Below are 17270 nucleotides of genomic sequence, written 5' to 3'. Positions count from 1 at the left end.
GTCAAAATGTGATTCCGTGAAAAAAATGGGTTGAAAACATCATTTTTACCTGTTTGAAAATTCACCTAATTCTGAGGATGCCTCTTACATTGCCAGGAGAACTTTAAACTGCTGCTCTTCCTCACAGTTCCTTACTGCATATCAGAGAGCTCTTCGGTTCTTTTCTAAGTTTTTTTTTTCTTTTTTTTTCTTTTCCCCCTCAAACCTTTCTTTCAACCCAGTGATTTTTGACTCCTTACCTGACAGAATGAGGCTACTTGGACTGTTGCCTCGCTTGGGATTTTAGTTTGAGTTATAGGCTTAAACCAATGGGAATGGAATCATCAATTTTAAGTCCTAAGCAGGAAGGTGAAAACTGTTCTTGTATTTAAACCTCAAGACTTTTCTCATTTGCCCACTTTGTTGAACTGCAGTTGAAATTTGCCAAGACTCTGCAATGAAAAGCTGAACCAAGAAGAGAGTTCTGGAAAGAAAAAAGAAGTTTTTCCATAAGATCTACAGGTAACATCCTGAGGGGTATATTCAACCAATGTTAAAGGATGCAGAGTGCCTCCGAGAAGGAGCACCGTAGCTTAAAAAGGAACATGTAGTCACTAGGCTAAGAAATGGAGAATGGCTGCTTTTTTGTTTTGGTTTGACTTTGTTGTTAATATTTGTTTGGTTGTTGTTGTTAATATTCGGGCAATATTGCTGCAGTTTTTTCTGTGTATCTAAATCAACTGATTGCAGGTGGCATCTAATACATGCAATCAGTTGATTTAGATACATAGAAAATGTATATAAAGGAGTGTAATATAAATGTAAAGGAGTGGGGTTGTGTGCCTGCATATTATAGGTAATACCATGGGACTAGGATTGGGACTTTTTTACATGCCATATAATTTCTTCAATGGTAAAAGTAAATACCAGAGCTTGTAAATATCTTTCATGTTTAAACATGATCTCATATGATCAACAGTGATCTGATATTCTTTTCTGCTACATTAATCATTTAGAAGCCAGTAAAGCAGTTCTGTGATGCCTCATGGTTTTGAACGTATAGCACAAGGAACATTTTTAGCAGGTAGACTATTACAGTCTTCATTTGAGATCAGGTAGTAACCTAGAATGAGCATTTTGATTTGTCCCTTTACTTTTTTTTCTTATACAGAAAAATAAGGCAGAATTTCATATGTTTATTCAGCAAATTAAGGAAAAAGTGCTCACGTATACACACATGCCAAATTTTAATAGACAGAAGAATGCCTTCAGTTGTGCCATATGCTTTTTCCATATCTGGCTCATCAACTGTTGATACTGTGCTTGACACCTTCTTTGTAATGTATATGAAGCTATGACCATGCAGTCACAGAACTGATATAATATGACCTCAGACACCATATGTAATTGGTAACTGAAGAACATTAATTTGAAAACTGGGGTATTTCCATCTGAACTACAATGTTGAAGTGCTTCAGCACAGGACGCCAACCTAACCTTTGATAGGTGAAGAAGACAAAAGAAACAATTTCTGGGGTGAGATACAGAGAAAAGGCAGACTAGACTTCTTGTTGAGAGACTGGATTCTAGAAAATCTTCCCAACTGGTTAGAAAGAATTGAAATGAACAGAGAGTAGGGCACTGGAACAGAAAGTTTATGGTATTTATAGTTGGGATATCAGAAAAGGAGAGAGAAGACTTCCTGGCGAGGAATGAATAGGCCTGTCCTTTGTACATGCCATCATGCTTTTTCAGGGCACAGATGAGTAGAAAAAAGACCAGAATAAGGAGAATGAATAAAGGAAGAGATCTAGGGTCACAAGGAATACTCCTAGTGCTAGGAGGTCAGAGAGAATTGCCTGAGGAAAGGATCAGATATTGATGCCAGTAGCTACAACTCACTCCGGCTTGCTTTCTCAATACGTGAGGAACAAATGAGAAAGATTAGAAGCAGTGAGATGAATGTGTTTGGTATAATGGATTAAATAACTGGAGGATCAAATGGCAGTGAATCTATACAGTAGAAAGTAAGCAGGAAAGAATAGGAATTCTTATGGTGGTCTGAGAGCCTTGGCTGGAAGAGTGGGAAGGGCAGAGAGATTTTTTTAATATATTCTGTGCTGAAAAAACATGTGGTGATATATGTATGATTAATTGCCTAAATGTACCATAAAGCCCTCATACACTTATCTTCCAAGCAAAACTAAGTGCTCTAGAGAATGTAGTACTGATGCTTGAGACCAGGGAATGTGCTTCTGAGCAGTGACTCTCAAAGGACCCTTTTTTCAGGGGGAAGAGAATTAGAGTCTACAGACTATTTGCTACTTTTCTCTTTCCCAAAGTGTACAACCTTCTGTATGAGACATGTCAGAAGAAATCTGTCAGCCAGCAAAGAATCCTCCTTGATAGCAAACTAGACCATAAATAATGCCCTCTACACAGCACAGAAAATTCACAAACTGAGGAGAAAAAAACAATACAGAATTATTAATTGCCTCTTTAAGAATATAAAACCACTCTGCTGCTTGGAGCAGTGCAGCTCTTTAGGATCTTTATCTGCTAATGACCACTGGATTCTGAGGGGCTAGGGTTGTCTTCCCAATTATTTAAGAACCTGAAGCAGTCTTTGAGTGACGATTATTAAAAAGGAAAATCAAAGCAATTTGCTATACTGTGCATTAAAATGATTGTTTTATGGTACTGTGTTTTTATGTAATTTAACACTTAGAAAACTAAAGACAGATTAAACTTAAATCTGTTTTCTGCTATTTCCAAGGTTTTCTTTCAAAGTCAAGAATATTTTGGTTATTTTGAAAAAAATCTTTAAGGAGATTTCTCTCAGAAGTGGGTAATATGCTATACCTTTATTTCTCTTTGGGCTATACGGATTTGAAAAAGCATGGCCTCCTATGGAGAAAAGGCAGTGCTGAAGGACTGTGCTTCTGTTTGTACAGAAACTCAAGCTGAGCAGGACCACTGTTGTTCCTGCTCTTCTTCCATTGCATGCTAGCTGTGTGCTGATCGGATTGTAGCTGGTTGTTGAGTAGTTACCTTGCTGGACTGTGGGATTTCTGCTCCAGTCCACCTGTACCCCAGGCAGTTAGAGCTGGGGGGTGGAAGAGGCTTGCAAGTGACCTTCAGCTGACAGGCTCATTTATACCCAGGCCTCAAGAAAAGACTGGTGCACCTCCCTTAATTCCAATACCTCCAATAAAAGCAAAAGACTGCAGATTAATTTGTGTTGAGAGGAATCTTTAGAAGCAGGGTTGATTTCAGAGCTTGATCAGGTTTGCTCATGGCCTTGTCAAGTCTGGTGTTGAATATCTCTACAGCTGGAGATTTCACCGTCCCTCTCTGGCACAGACGTGAGAGAAAAAGAAGACTCCTTGTTTTGTGGCAATGATGTGAGGGAAAAGGGTCCTCTTCCACTGCAATTGTATTGAATGGATCTGTGATTTTTTCCAACAACACCTGTTAAATGTTTACTGACTCTGTTTTCCAACAGAATCTGTCAAATGGGGAAACTTGTGGTCTTTCTCTTATATAGGCAGTCACTTCAGAGTCTGGTTTCAGTATTGTATCCACTAGAATTTCAATATTTGGAAAAGCAAAGCTTTCCCTAGAGATCGGTAGCAAGCATCACCTCTCAGAAATGTGAGCAGCATTCTCCATAAATCCTTCTGTGGCTACACTGACCTTTAGTTGGGTGTGTGTATAACAACTCCCAATTCATCTGGACGGTTGCAAATTAGAAATTAGTAGCTGAGACGAACACTCTCCACGCTAAAACATAGCTATATGCTTTTGCTCTGGCTGAAGGCTGAGAAACATTTGCTTGGTATTTGCCTGGGTGGAAAGAGGTAAAGCACTTAATAAAGACACAGCTAGTAGTAGAGAAGCAGTCTGAGCTCATCATCAGACCACAGAAACAACTCAGACTGGTTTTAGCATGCTGTCTAAAGAAAGGCCTAGAAAGGAATTTTTGTCTGAGAAAGTTTTGAAGATAGGAAGAAAGGCACTGTCTTGGGATCTTTGTGCTCATAAAATTGAACTTCCCACATTTTCATGCCTTAGCAGAGTTGCACCAAAAAGCCTGAATCCATGGAGTATTTATTTACTGTCTGTTCATCACCAATAAGCACTTGTGATCTGCACCCACCAGTGATGTAGAAAGAGAAATGATAAAATAAAGCACATTACTTAGACATCTGGTTCATATTTGTAGACATAAAGGCGATTCTGGAAGGTTGGGAATAGGTACATTGGGAAAATGCTGATCCAGAAAAATACTGGACACTGAGGTGTTGCTGAATGTAATCAGATTGAATGAAGTCGGTAACGTTCAGCTGTAAAATGAATTGCCAAGGATTTGATTTTAACTATGTGGCCAGGCTGTTTCATTGTAATACAAATTGTAAATAGCATGGGAGTTCATCTTTTTGCCAAGCTGGAGAATGGGAGAACAGCAACTTCCTTGCTTTGTGAAACATCAGCTAGAATAAAAGTGGCCAGCGTTGCACCTGACGGAGCATTGGTAATCTCCCCACATCCAAATGAATAATTAGCTGAAATAATTACCAGCCTTGAGATGAATTCTCACACTTTTTTGCCCGTGACAGTATCAAGGATAACAGGTGTTGAGAGTGCCTTGAAGGGACAAAGATTAAAGATTATTTCATTATCTGGATTCCTTTAGGCAGAGAAGTCTTGCATTTTATCCTGTCATGCACAGAAAGGTCTAAGCAGCATCTCGTTCTCCTCATGCTTTGGCAGTTTTGAAGCTAAGCTTTTGACAGAGAGTGAATATTGTTTAATCTGGGAGAATGGTCTGTCCTTGAGAATTCAGTAATCTCTGTCACTGCACAGGCTGATTCCTGCTCAGAGGCCCAAGGAAAACTGCAAGTAAGGATGCTGCAAGGATAATAAAAGGAAGACTTCTGCACACTGAGATTTAGATTACTTAGAAAAGAAAGTATTTTATCAATTAATTTACTTGGAGCCTTGCCGATGAAATATTGTGTATGTTTCAAGCTCATCGTTTCAATACTTGCAAACTAGCATGGTGAGGAATGCTAATAGGATTTCTTTCTGTTCTGCCATTTCCTTGTGCATGTATCTAGATAAGATTTGTTTTGGTGGTTATGCTTAGAGGCCAGAGTGCATCAGGGCAAGCATCTATAAGGTGTGTGCACTAGGAAATATCACCTTTTACTTCTTCATTGGAAGGTTATGTCAGAAACTGTAAACTTTCCAATGCACTATGACCTGTCCTCAGCTGGATATTCTGCTATTCCAAATATTCTGGAATTATTATAATAATTTCCCAACTCTTTTCCATTTCACAGCAGTGACCTGCAGGAATAATGCATCTCAACCCTGTAGTAGAGTTTGCTATATTCTTACTACAGGCCACAAGGCACACCTGCATTTTACCCATGACAGAATGGTACAAGTTACTCTTGAATCCCAAGATGATGTGGTGGATAGTGAGGAAGAATGGGATGGATGGAATTGATGGAAATTGGCTATTACAAACGCTCGTGTTCATAAACATTTCTGCATTTGAGCTTGACTTTTTTCCTCTTCATGTTTTCTCCTCAAACTCCATTATAATTAGAAGGAGATTTTTGCCCAGTTGGTGCATATTTGATTAATGATCTTTCTTTACACTTTCTTTACCAGTGTTACCCCATAAAGAAGTATCTTTCCTTTTGTTGTATTTCAGTTCTGAGAGCTGTCTGCTTTTTCTTTGAGACTTGATGAAAACCCTTACATGTTAGATTATACCTTTTTAAGCTAGTTGCTGGCCCCTTTCCTCCCTTTGACATTCACCTGCGACTCCCTTTGTATTCAAGAATGGTCATGTGTTCCTGTCTACAGGCATGGAATAACAGCAAAGAGAAAAAGCAACACAGATTACAGATGTAAAGTTGGATGAAGGACTTAAGTGAGGTGATTTTCTTTGATGCACGTTATTTCTGCCTTTTGCCAAGGTGGCCACAGAGGACCACGGTAAGTGAATACTAGTCAGACATTTGTGAGTAGATCATGTTTGAAAAAAGTTCAGGCTGGCTTCTCTTTTCCATGCAGAGCAGTTTTCTCAGTTCTAATTATGCTTCTCTTTGCATTTCATGTAGTAATGTAGTATTGCTCATATACTTTAGAAGATACTTTTTTTTTCTCCCTATGGTTACTTAAGAAAACCCTTAGCTAATTAATTCAGGCCATAAATATTCATCATTAATTAATATTTTCAGTATGGATATGTGGTACACTTACTGAGAAAAGCTAGCTACAATTAAAGAAATAATAATAGAAGTGAAAGATAAATTGACTATGCAGAATTCCTGGATTTTGGCTGGATGCGACTTAAGTGCAAACAGATGCAATTCCAGTATTCACTGTTCTTCATAAGGTGGAAAGTACTAAGTATTTTCCAAGCTCAAGGAACCAGGCTTTAATGAAAACATTCTGATACTCGTGCAAAAAAAATCGAAGACTTGCAAGACTTCAGCTGAAAAGATCAAAGTCTTGTTTGAATAAATGTTGTTGTATTTTGCCTTTAGGGGACTAAACCGATCTGTCTTCCCAGCGATGATTCCACCAGCTTTCATTGGACTCTCCCTATGTTTTCCTGGGTCATGCTTTGAGAGCATCAAGTGTTTTTCCTCTGAGTGTGCGGTCTGATGGCATTAACGTCATATTAAAGAAAGAAAGGTCATGCTCTGCCATTATTTTTTCCAAATGGTTTGAACAGTCCCAGTGACTTTGAATAAGCTGCTTGTCCAGGAGTTTGTAAAAATTAATTATAAGTTTTAACTGCTGTTCATAGTCAGAGAATTACGCTGTCCTGAGCTAGGTCAACACAACAGGAAAAGAATAAACCTTTATAGCATACCTTTCCTGAATAGCTAGGAAAGGGGGGTAACCTGTGGGAACTATGCTAGTGCTTAAGGAAAGCACACTATATTTAAAACAACCTATGGTAATGCCTATTCTGCTTGCTTACAGAGGTTCCTCTGAGATAATGGGGATTATTAAAATGTACGTGGGGTGAACCTGGATATTATTGAATGACTGTAATGCAGTTTGTAAGTCAAATGGTTTAATATTGCTGGAGAATTTAGAGAGAATTCCTAAAAGGTGCAAAAGATGTCCAGCTCCCCAGAGGATCTGGGTACTTCAGGGTACTCTGCACAGTGCAGTTTTCATGTCTGCATGCCCTGAGGGAGAGTGGAAAGATTTGTCTGCTCTCATTGTAGAAGGTAGTTATTTGTGAAATCAGAAAATCTCAAACCCTCTTGGTGACCTTCCCAAAATTCTTTACTTAAAGAATACACCCATAAAACAGATGGCTGTACTGAGGTCTGGAGCCAGACTTACAAGGGTGTATACATGTATATACGGAAGTAGAGTAATGGCATCATGGTGAAACCTATTTTTGTTGAGCACTGAAGAACTTGAGACATCCCTGCTGATTCTTGCATGGAACTCCGCTTCTGCTTGCCAAGGCGATTCCCAGCAGACAGGATGTTCCTGGGAGCTAACTTGATGGGCTCTGTGCTGCATTTCAGGTCTAACACATGCTTGGTAATCTGTTTCAAAACCACACAATACAGATATCTTTTAAGAAGGAAGTTGAACATGCAAAGAATTAAGGTAGCGCATTGATGAGAGTGAAGCTATTTTGAATAAGAACAAACACCCCTAGGCTTTCGGGATTTTAGTACAGAATTTTGAAAAAACATCAAAGGAGGGAAAAAAAATAAATACTGGTTTTGCAGCTATTGACATTTCAAATTTCATTTAACAACAGCAATATCATTTGTATATTTCACACTCTGTGATTTCCTTAGCAAGATATGCATTTACTCTTCAGTGTAGAGACTTCTTGCATTGAATTGCTGAAAATATAGGAAAGTTGGTCTTGTTTCAGTTGCAGTAACTATAGTTTGCCTTTACTGTGCCTGATATGTGAAACATATGAGCAAGCAACTCAAGACAATGCAATAAGTAGCTGGTAAATTGACTTAGGATGTGAGTGCTTTATGCTTTTTGTGAAGTTTTTTTTCCTTGCTTCTACATTTCTTTACAAGTACAATGTAACAAATGAAACTTTAGCCACCTGTGATTTATGTGTTTACCTTTTAAAAATATGCAGATTTTTATGGTAAACATGATCAGCTATTTTTCATTCTCAACACTAATAAGAGATGTATGTGTCTACTAACAGAATCTGACGAGGTTAATAATTTAGGGTTGTTGACAGGTTTTCGATGAAGAAAGCATTTTCCTTAGGTAAGCGCCCTATTTGAGTCTTAGTGAGTTTATCTCTTGTCACTTCATGTCACTTCCTTCAATGTATGAATGCTTCCACTAAAGGACATAGGTTGATTTTTTTCACCATATTAGAAAATGCAGTACACAGACAGATGGTATTCTGTCTAATAGTGTGTGTAGAACATTAATATAACAGAATCACAAAGACGACTGCAATACATCTACAGAATTTACCAGCTCTGTAAGGAGTCCATGTTGTTATTTTTTAAGACTTGACTCAGATATTGTAATTTCATTTGATGTCTAGTAGTTGATGTCACACGCAGTATAAAGCCTTAACTATAAGGTTTCTGGATATGCGATTTGTGTATTTTTTATGTTCTTCAAGGTGCCTTGAACTGCCTTTCAACTTTAAGATGGTTAAATCCTAGGGGTTAAGGAATCAAAATGAGAAAGGGGAGAAGATGGAACCCATCAAGATTGCTGCTTCTCCATCCCTCTGGGCTGAGCATTATTAGTTTGAGCTTGAGTAACAGGAAGAAAAGGAAGAAAAAAAACCGTCCACCCTGCTTTTAGTGTTAGCTGGGTTAGTGCTCAGGAAAACTAAGCTCTCTGGAGGAAAGCTTGGTAGGTACTTCAGGAAATGGTTGTGGTTTGAACAGTTGCTTTGACAAAACAGATCAAATGGCATAGGGCATAGTCATGGCCACAGTATTCATGGTATGCTAAAACCACATCTGTAAAAAGTACATGCATGTATATATGCAGGCTGTCTGTAAACACACAAAATCTCTGAAGGCACAGGCAGGAAAGAGTAATCTTTTTAAAACCAGGAATTTTTCCTCCATCAGTGTTGGACATCTTACTATAAAAATAAGATTGCCAAAAGTGAATAAAAGAAGATTTCAGCAGTATCATGATGTCCCATGATGGCAGTGGAACATTTGTTTGTAAATTCTCCATTGACCTGGGACCAATTAGAAAAAATCTTCAAGCTTGATAATGTTCTAGATACAGAACGCTTGATAATTGTGTAGCTTTTGCTAGAAGATAAGCATGATGGGAAATAAAACCAAAGATACTTTGGGAGAAATTAGGATACAACTGCCCTGTGACTTTCTTCTTACTCATTTTGATGGCTGCTGAATAGTATCAGGAGTCATCACAGTCCTGTACATCTTCCATTTCCATGTATACTAGATTCATAGAAACAGAATCTAGATTTGCATCATTTTAAGACTTGCTACTTTGTGTTACACGTATCAGCTTTTCCATTGTAGATCATTTAGAGCTATGCAAATTAAAAAAAAAAAAAAAGTATAATCCACTCTTTTTTTTTTTTTTACCAACATGAAAGCTGTTACTTGTTGATGCTATTGAAGAACACATTATCAACGCAAAAAAAAAAAAAAAAAAAAAAAAGAGAGAGAGAGCTAACTGGCATTCTGAGACCAGAAAGACAAGTTTCTGAAGTTTTTTTTTCAGGGGGCAGTAGGATTCTAGTCACCCAAAGCTTAGTATTTCATGGAAGAAATGGTTCTAATTTTTCAGCAGTTGAGGAAAGTAGCAGAAGAACTGGACTACATAAGAATAGAGATATGAAGAGGTGACTAGTATTTTCAAGTTGCACAAATCTCCTATTAAAATTACCTTACTCAAGGTCCCATTTTCTTTCTTTATAAAGCCTCAAACACTTTATACCAAGCTCTTAAAATATGGGAACTAATTGTAAAGAAAAGTGTCTTTGTTCTGAAGTTCTTTCTAATATACATCACATTTTGAAGTAGGTAGTGAAGTTGTTAACTAAAGTTGTTTCTCTCACCCAGTCATTATATAGCTCTCAAAGCAGATGCAGGTGAACAGGTTGCCATTAGCAAGGGTTTCATCCCAGTTTTCCAGAATAGATGACTAAGTTTGGTGTAGTTTCTCAAGGAACATAATTTTCCTTAGCGTGTTGCATTTGTTTAGTTTAAATAGGTATTAAGAGACAAACTAAGCAGCTGCATTTTGCAACTTTTAATGTCTCCAGTATGGTCCTAATTATAGTATCTTATAGTCATCTGAAGATGATCTAGCCGAGGAGGGATTCTGTCTGTATGCAAACTGAGCTGTGTCACGTATGGGTCGACTGGCTAAACAGACACCCTTAGTGAACCTAGAGAAGAAAGCTGCTGGAGGGAGATTTGTCCTCTTCTCTCCTTTGTTAGGTGATCTGATTAGTAGTGGTAGATTTCAGACCTAAGCCCTACACAAAATAAAACTGAGATGCTCAGAAATGAAAATTCCCGTCTCATAGGGACTTCTGGTTCTTGCACACCCGTCCCCCTCAGTGGAGTGAAAAGGCTAGGTACATATTAGCAGTAGCATTAGTAGATGACAGAGCAAAGGCTGGCAGTTTTCAATTTTCAGTGGGGAAAACCACAATTCATTTCACTCTCCCAAGTAAAATTCCCTCAACTTACATAAAAATAATTAACATAATTAACATGTACATTTTAATAATTCCTTTTTTTTTTTTTTTTTTAAGACATGGATTCTTTATCATTTTTTCTCTCCCCCTTGTACCTCTGCTTTCATTCTTTCCACACAAATCACTGTTTCTCCAGCATCTAGAACTATTGCTCAGCATCCCCAAAAATGGTGCTGTTGCTGGGTAACTCCATTAATGTCAGGGGCCTGTTAAAATTTTAACCATCAACTATGATGTGTTTTGGAGAAGCAAACCACCAAAGATTTCCAGAACTCTATGGTTTAGTTTGCGAAATGCTTTAAGCAGTCAGTGCCACCAAGGAATTCAGCGTTAAAGGATGACAGCTTCTTTGACTTAGGCCCAGGATCTTGGGAGGCCCATTGTGATAATTATCCTGTATGAATACCCTGACCTGGTCAGTGTGCTTGTTTGGTCTCTGTTTTTACATACATTTTATAATACTATTATTTGTATTGTAATGTAATACTATTATTTCGTAATAAAGCACCTGTTTTTGTCATTGAAAGGGCCTATGGAAAAGCTAAATGGAGTTGGTGTAAATATTTTTAAATAAAATAAAATCTAGGGATTAGTTAAAAGTTGTGCAAAGCTTGGACATTTTAAAGAGAGGTATGATTCTTTTGATGAATAGGAAATGTGTTAAGAAATTCTGATTAATTATTAATCTATTGAAAAAGGAGCTGGAAATATTAATATTTTATACTGGAGATATTTTTATAAAATCATCTTGTAGTTGGTTAGTTAGCTGGTTAGAGTACAGCTTCAAACAATCTATAGAAACAAGCGAATCCTCCTTTATCTCAAATATAATTAGCCATTTAAATGTCTTGGGTCAATTTATTAACACTTTATTCATCGGGGTGTAACTTTTATTAGGCTTTATTGCTATCAGAAATTATATCCTACACAAATACAATAGAGATTTAAATGTTCTGTAGAATGAGCCAATGCTTCCTGACTTTATTGCATAGTATTGTAATGAACCTTGACCAGCTGTAGATTTGATAAGTGTAAAATATTACTGCTTGCTGCTAATTTTGTTCCTTTTTAATGACTGATAATCCATGTCGATTTAGTGTGATAGTCACAATCCAATACTGTTTTCCTGCTATAAATGTGATTGTAACAGGAGCTATTAAGTGTGTCTGCATAATAAAATTAGTCAGGGAAGCTCTGTATATTGTTTCCAGGTCTTTGGATTTTCATTATAGTAGTGGAACTTGTTAGACTGTAAAGCTTGATGGTTGCCAGCTCAGACAGGAGGCTCTTTGCTACTTCCCTGCCAAGCGAGGGGGTAATGATGCTGCACTAAGAAGTCTGTTTTCACTGTTCTGGAAAATTCATCGTATATAAACATACGGTATAATTCTGGGGAGACTCTGAAAAGTGTCACAGGTGAAGAAAGGGAGGAAACTCATTCAGGCAACCAAGTATTGCAACTGTGTAAGTTTAGAGAGAAACTTGGCAGCTGAATGTCTGTGTTGGGAAAAGGCAATCGTGGCAGCTCTCGGTAATCCTGCAACACTGATGAGTCAAATGGTCACATTTGTCATGATGCCAAGGTGCATGCATGAAGGGATCCTAGGGAGGAAACCTAGGCAGCCACTGTCTCTTTTCCTTTATCACTCTGTCCAGCAGCACGCTGCACCTGTAGAAAATGAGCTGTTGTGTCAGACAAATTCTAAGAAGCACTTCCTTTTAGGCTTGGTTTTGGTCTCATTTGATCTTGCCTAATTTGGAGGCTTCTATTTCATTTTTCCTTGGCCTCTAGGTTTGAAGTGGAGATATTTTTTTATAGGAATAAATGAAATTCCAACTGTGAGAATGATCAAAAAGCATTTTCTGTAACTTAAAAAAAAAAAAAAAAAAAAAAAAACAAACTCCAGAAAATTATATTTTTTTTAGAGTGAATAGCTATGTGATCTCTCCTGATACCTTGGCAGAATAAGTAACTAAAACCTGTACTCACATCAGGGTAGTATCTCAAAAGAAACCATCCTGCACTAACACCTTAATGCCTGAAATCTTCTTAATTATCTTACTAAAAAGTTAACAGGAAATTCTGTCATTGACATCAGTGTAGGCAAGATTTTGTCGACAGTAGTTATGGCTGGCAAGCCACCGCTGCCCTGGTGTGATAGCTTTGCTGTGTCCCCTTCAACTAACTGCCCAGGAAGGCCCAGCAGTGCTGACTGCTGGGGAAGGACAAGAGCTACTTTCACCGTCAAAGAACTCTTTTCACTGGTACCGCTGGCTGAAGACAGGCTTCTATGTAATTAGCAGTTTATAGGAGCAGTTTGTAACTTTTCACTGGCTGGCAAAACAGTAGTTCATAGCTCTTGATAAAAGGCAGGAATAAACCTAAGGCTTCACAGCCTTCCACATTATTTCCAAAATTACCTCCAACACTTGGACAATCTCCTCCAGGAGGTAGTGGGGGGGGGGGGTGGTGCAGAAAGCAAAGTGACATGGTGAAGTTAACTCACTCCTTTAGCCTAAGGTTTACATGTGGACATTTCTGAGTTTCTGCATACAGGGACGTTTCTGCATTATCCAGCCCTGCTATGCTAGGGAGCACACAGATGTTCTCCTGCAACCCTGCCATGGATGCTTCTAATGCTTAGTGTGACATAACAAATGATACTGAAAAATTTTAGTATTGGCTTTTCTGCAGAGATCTTCAGGACACCAATTATGGCTGATACATACTCTTTGGAGGGCTTCCACAAGCATTTCTAGGAGTCAAAAGCCTATTTGCTTTGCTGGCTCAGTCCTCTACCCAGCACTACTTGAATCATGCTCTGTGCAACAGTTTGGGGAAATGCTGGCTGCTACAGGGCTGCTTCTTGCTGGAGGACAAAATGCTGAGAGACAAGTTGATGTGTGCTGCGTATCTGAAATCTGGCTGACATCAGTGGGAGGTGGAGGGGCTAGTCAGTGCACCTGCAAATTAGTGCGTCTGTGTGTAATTGGGGCTGTTTCATTGGTGTTCCTAGGGACTTTGTGAAAAAATCCAGTAACTGGCTCCTTTATGCCTCTAGAGCAAAATATCTTTTGGGTGGGGAGAAGACGTTCCCTGTGCTCAAAGACATAAAGAAAGGGGACCTATTCACCAATTTATTATAAAACAAGTTATTTCAATAAGTTTCTAATGGTCCATTCAATTTTTTGCTAGTTGAAGATGTCCCGTACAGATTTAACTCTGCTCTTTTGCTCTAGCTCAGCAAGAACACTAATACAAAAGGCATTCCTTGCAAATAAACACTGCACAGATACAAAGAAATACTGTGCAAAACCTAAGCCACGCAATGAGCTTCAGAAAGATCAGACCCACAGATGTGCTGACTGAAGTTTAAGAGGCAACGTAACAGATGTACAAAGCTGTAGATCAGAGGGGATATAAAACAGTTAAACTTGCTTAAAGGCACAATGTGTCACAATCTAACGATTACATGCATCCGAAGCCCGACAGAAGAGGGAACATACGCTCAGCTATGTGCTCTTGGCTGTAGGCATGCCAGGAAGATTATAAAAATGCCATGCTGTGATATGTTGCCCTCCTGCCTGAAAGGCTACCATTAAGCTGCTTATTTACTGCACCTATTCAGGCAGCAGTGCGGTTCAGAGTGCTACCTGTCTTCTTGTTGGATAAATTAGTTGTGGATATCACAGGATTATTGCTGCCTATTGTTCAGTCTGGTGAAGGTGGGAAGAGATGAAAGACGCTGATCTGACCTTGTAATGTTTTGTGTAAAATAAGAGATGCTTCTTCTTCATAGTGCATGTCAGAGTTGATCTTGGTAGGGCTGATTGTGTTTATTAGTTTGGAGTTAAATTAAAAAGGATAATGTAATAACAAAGGAAAATCTTTATTATTCATATGCATATATAAATGAGATAAATGTATGAATGAGATAAAATGTATACATATATATAAAGGGAGAAAGACGCAGGGGGAAAATATATGGAGGTGTGGAGAAAAGTCCATGTCACTAGAGCTTTGTAGTCTTTTTTTGGCTTTGTAAATCTGCACTGCTTGAAATGAAATCTTCAGGAGTACACACAGGAAAACTTAGCCAACCCTTCAACTCTAAATGGTTTATTGTTTTTGTATAAATTGTTTTGTCCTCTATTTTATCATACATGGAGCTGTGAACTTTAAATTAGTGATAACAGAAATTGACAAGTATAGCATTAAAAAATAAACCATACAGCCCTACAGGCTTAATTATGAAGTGAGCAGGAAGACAGACACAGAAAATCCTGTTATAAAAATTTACCTCACATAATATAAATAAAAGATTGTCTTCCACTGATAGTCTATAGATCAAAAGGATAATATAAAATGACTACTCTGATATTTATTTTTCCTTTATTATGTGTATAAACTATACATTTCTCATTTGTTACGTCTTCTACATATACACAGTTAGAGATAAATAAATATATATATAAAATGAGGGCTACATGGCTATATATGACTATCTGTAAGCACCCGTGTTTTCATGTTATCGTTAGAGATGTTTTTTCATTGTCAGAATGTAAAAACAAAAATTAAAGTATTCTGATAATATGGCAAATTGAATGTAAATTGGATAAATAAAAACAATAATTATCAATATAAATTTAGTTTAGAAATTTTGATTCTGAAGATTAGGGATGTTTTAGATAATCACTAAATATCAGATCCTAATTATGGCAGTATATATTGCATCTAAAATATAAATGCATTATATTTGGGGGGGGGGGATTCTTTTTCCAGGTGAACCTTTCCTATCTGGAACAATTTTAAATGGCTTTAGTGTTGTACATTAATGGCCAAAAGTTGAATTTTAACATCAGTAGTCAGTAAGTATGATTTCCTTGATGGTTACACAAAAACAGGCCTAAAGTCTGTGTCAGTCCATTTGAAGTGAAGATCTGAAATGTTCTGAATTTTCAGCTAAACTTTTTTTTTTATTACTGGCAAAGAAAAGAGGAGGAAAGAATCTAAGAGAAACAGGTGCAACTCTCTCCTTCCTTCCTTGAGCTACTTATTTGATCATTTTCGAATGCCATTATAAAAACTGCCAGAATAGCAATCAATGTTCAGCCAGTAAAATTTTCGCACATTAGAAGTAGCTATCCTGTGACAGGAAATCAGGCTTCAAGGACAAGGCAAGAAATAATAGCACCTTATAATAAGAGCTTACTAAAAATAAACCTCAGTATTTTTCCTGGTTACATCGCAGAATACATGGTGCCCTCAGTGATGGGATCAACAGAAAAGTATCAGACTGTAAAGCATAGGATTGTGCTAATGAGGTAATTCCCCATTTCCTTATTTGTTTGCTCATGATTTAGGACCATTCCATGCAAAACCTGGGCTGTGGCAGTCTCCCTGTTAACATCAGTTGGGATGATAGCTCAAGCTGAGCATTACTGATGTTGGCTTACAGCACTGAGCCCTCTTGAAGGGGTATTTTAACTGGCAATTATCGTATTTGGTTATGATCAATCATGAAGGAAATTGACTTGACTCCCAAAAGTCTATATCTCTTAATATCACTATTAGCCAAGCATTTCTTTCCTTGTTCCTTCCTCTCACTCCACCTCCGCCACATGCATTTGTTGAATATAGTGCTTCGCAAAAATTAGAACTATTAGCATTAAGACATATTCCTTTAAACTGAATTTAGAATAGAAGACGTGATAAAAACATGATATTGTTATAATTTATTTTCCATTATGTTTTAGTAAAGAGTCTGCTATATTACAGCAGATCTCTGATTTGTATTTGTCTCTACAGTAACAAGATTCCCCAACCAAGCAATTATTTCCCTAAAACAGGTGCTGTACACTGTATCTGCTTAGCATGGCCTGAAATGTTGATATACCTGTGAAGTCAGCTAATGCTACTATTTTAGCTGCTTCAGATAAAAGGCATCTAAGCAGCGTACTTCTCTAATGCAGTTTGGAAATCTCTGTGATCTCTTTATTTCATGACAAGGTGTCAAAGCCTAGGAAGTATCACATGTATTGCCAGTCCAAACAGTGCATCTCTGGAATCCATAAAACTTGACTGCAGTAGCACAGGTGTGTCTTGAGACAGTACAGTTTATGTTAGCTTCTGATTGAAACTAAGAATTCAGGGAGGTCATTTGGCTTCACTAAAAGGGAAAAAACTAATGAAGAATGAGCCATATGCACTCATGCTAACTCTGATGGAAGGACTGCTAAATCACTGCAGTTGCAATTAATGGTAATCACTGGCAAATCTGCCTTAAATGTATAATTAATCCAAAGCATGTAAGTAGTCTGACTGATGTGAATGGAACTCTTAACACACTCGTGTACTCACATGCACAAAATTAGTCAGGCACTTGGCTTCTCCAGGAGGGCTGCATGGAAATGCAAAACTCTTCTGCTAAGTCACCATGGGCTCAAGAGAATCGTGCAGTTTAATTATTTTCAGCCAGGGTTAAGGAGGGATGGAAATATCCTTTTGTGCCAGAGAAATTCATCCATATGTCATCTGCAA

General features: G+C 37.8%; 2 long non-coding RNA genes across 9 annotated transcripts in view; one reads left to right on the top strand and one right to left on the bottom strand.

Moving 5' to 3' along the window:
- The window catches only part of LOC106019670 (uncharacterized), an 83741-nt gene that overhangs the window by 26325 nt on the left and 40146 nt on the right, over positions 1 to 17270 (bottom strand). The gene's annotated exons all lie outside the window — the stretch shown is intronic.
- Positions 1 to 17270, top strand: part of LOC106019671 (uncharacterized) — a 79834-nt gene that overhangs the window by 31127 nt on the left and 31437 nt on the right. For 4 of the 8 annotated variants that reach the window (XR_005268578.2, XR_005268573.2, XR_005268575.2 and 1 more), the window contains 2 exons: positions 5860 to 5991; positions 6546 to 6696. This is a non-coding gene — a long non-coding RNA (uncharacterized lncRNA). Of the gene's footprint in view, positions 1 to 413; positions 502 to 5859; positions 5992 to 6545; positions 6697 to 17270 lie in introns of all 8 variants that reach the window. The other 4 variants (XR_005268574.2, XR_005268579.2, XR_005268577.2 and 1 more) reach the window with 2 other exon arrangements.

The sequence above is a fragment of the Anas platyrhynchos genome, chromosome 11 (genome assembly GCF_047663525.1).
Source record: "Anas platyrhynchos isolate ZD024472 breed Pekin duck chromosome 11, IASCAAS_PekinDuck_T2T, whole genome shotgun sequence".
Taxonomy (NCBI): Eukaryota; Metazoa; Chordata; class Aves; order Anseriformes; family Anatidae; genus Anas; species Anas platyrhynchos.
The sequence above is the reverse complement of the archived record's forward strand: the minus strand, read 5'-3'. Positions and strand labels throughout refer to the sequence as shown.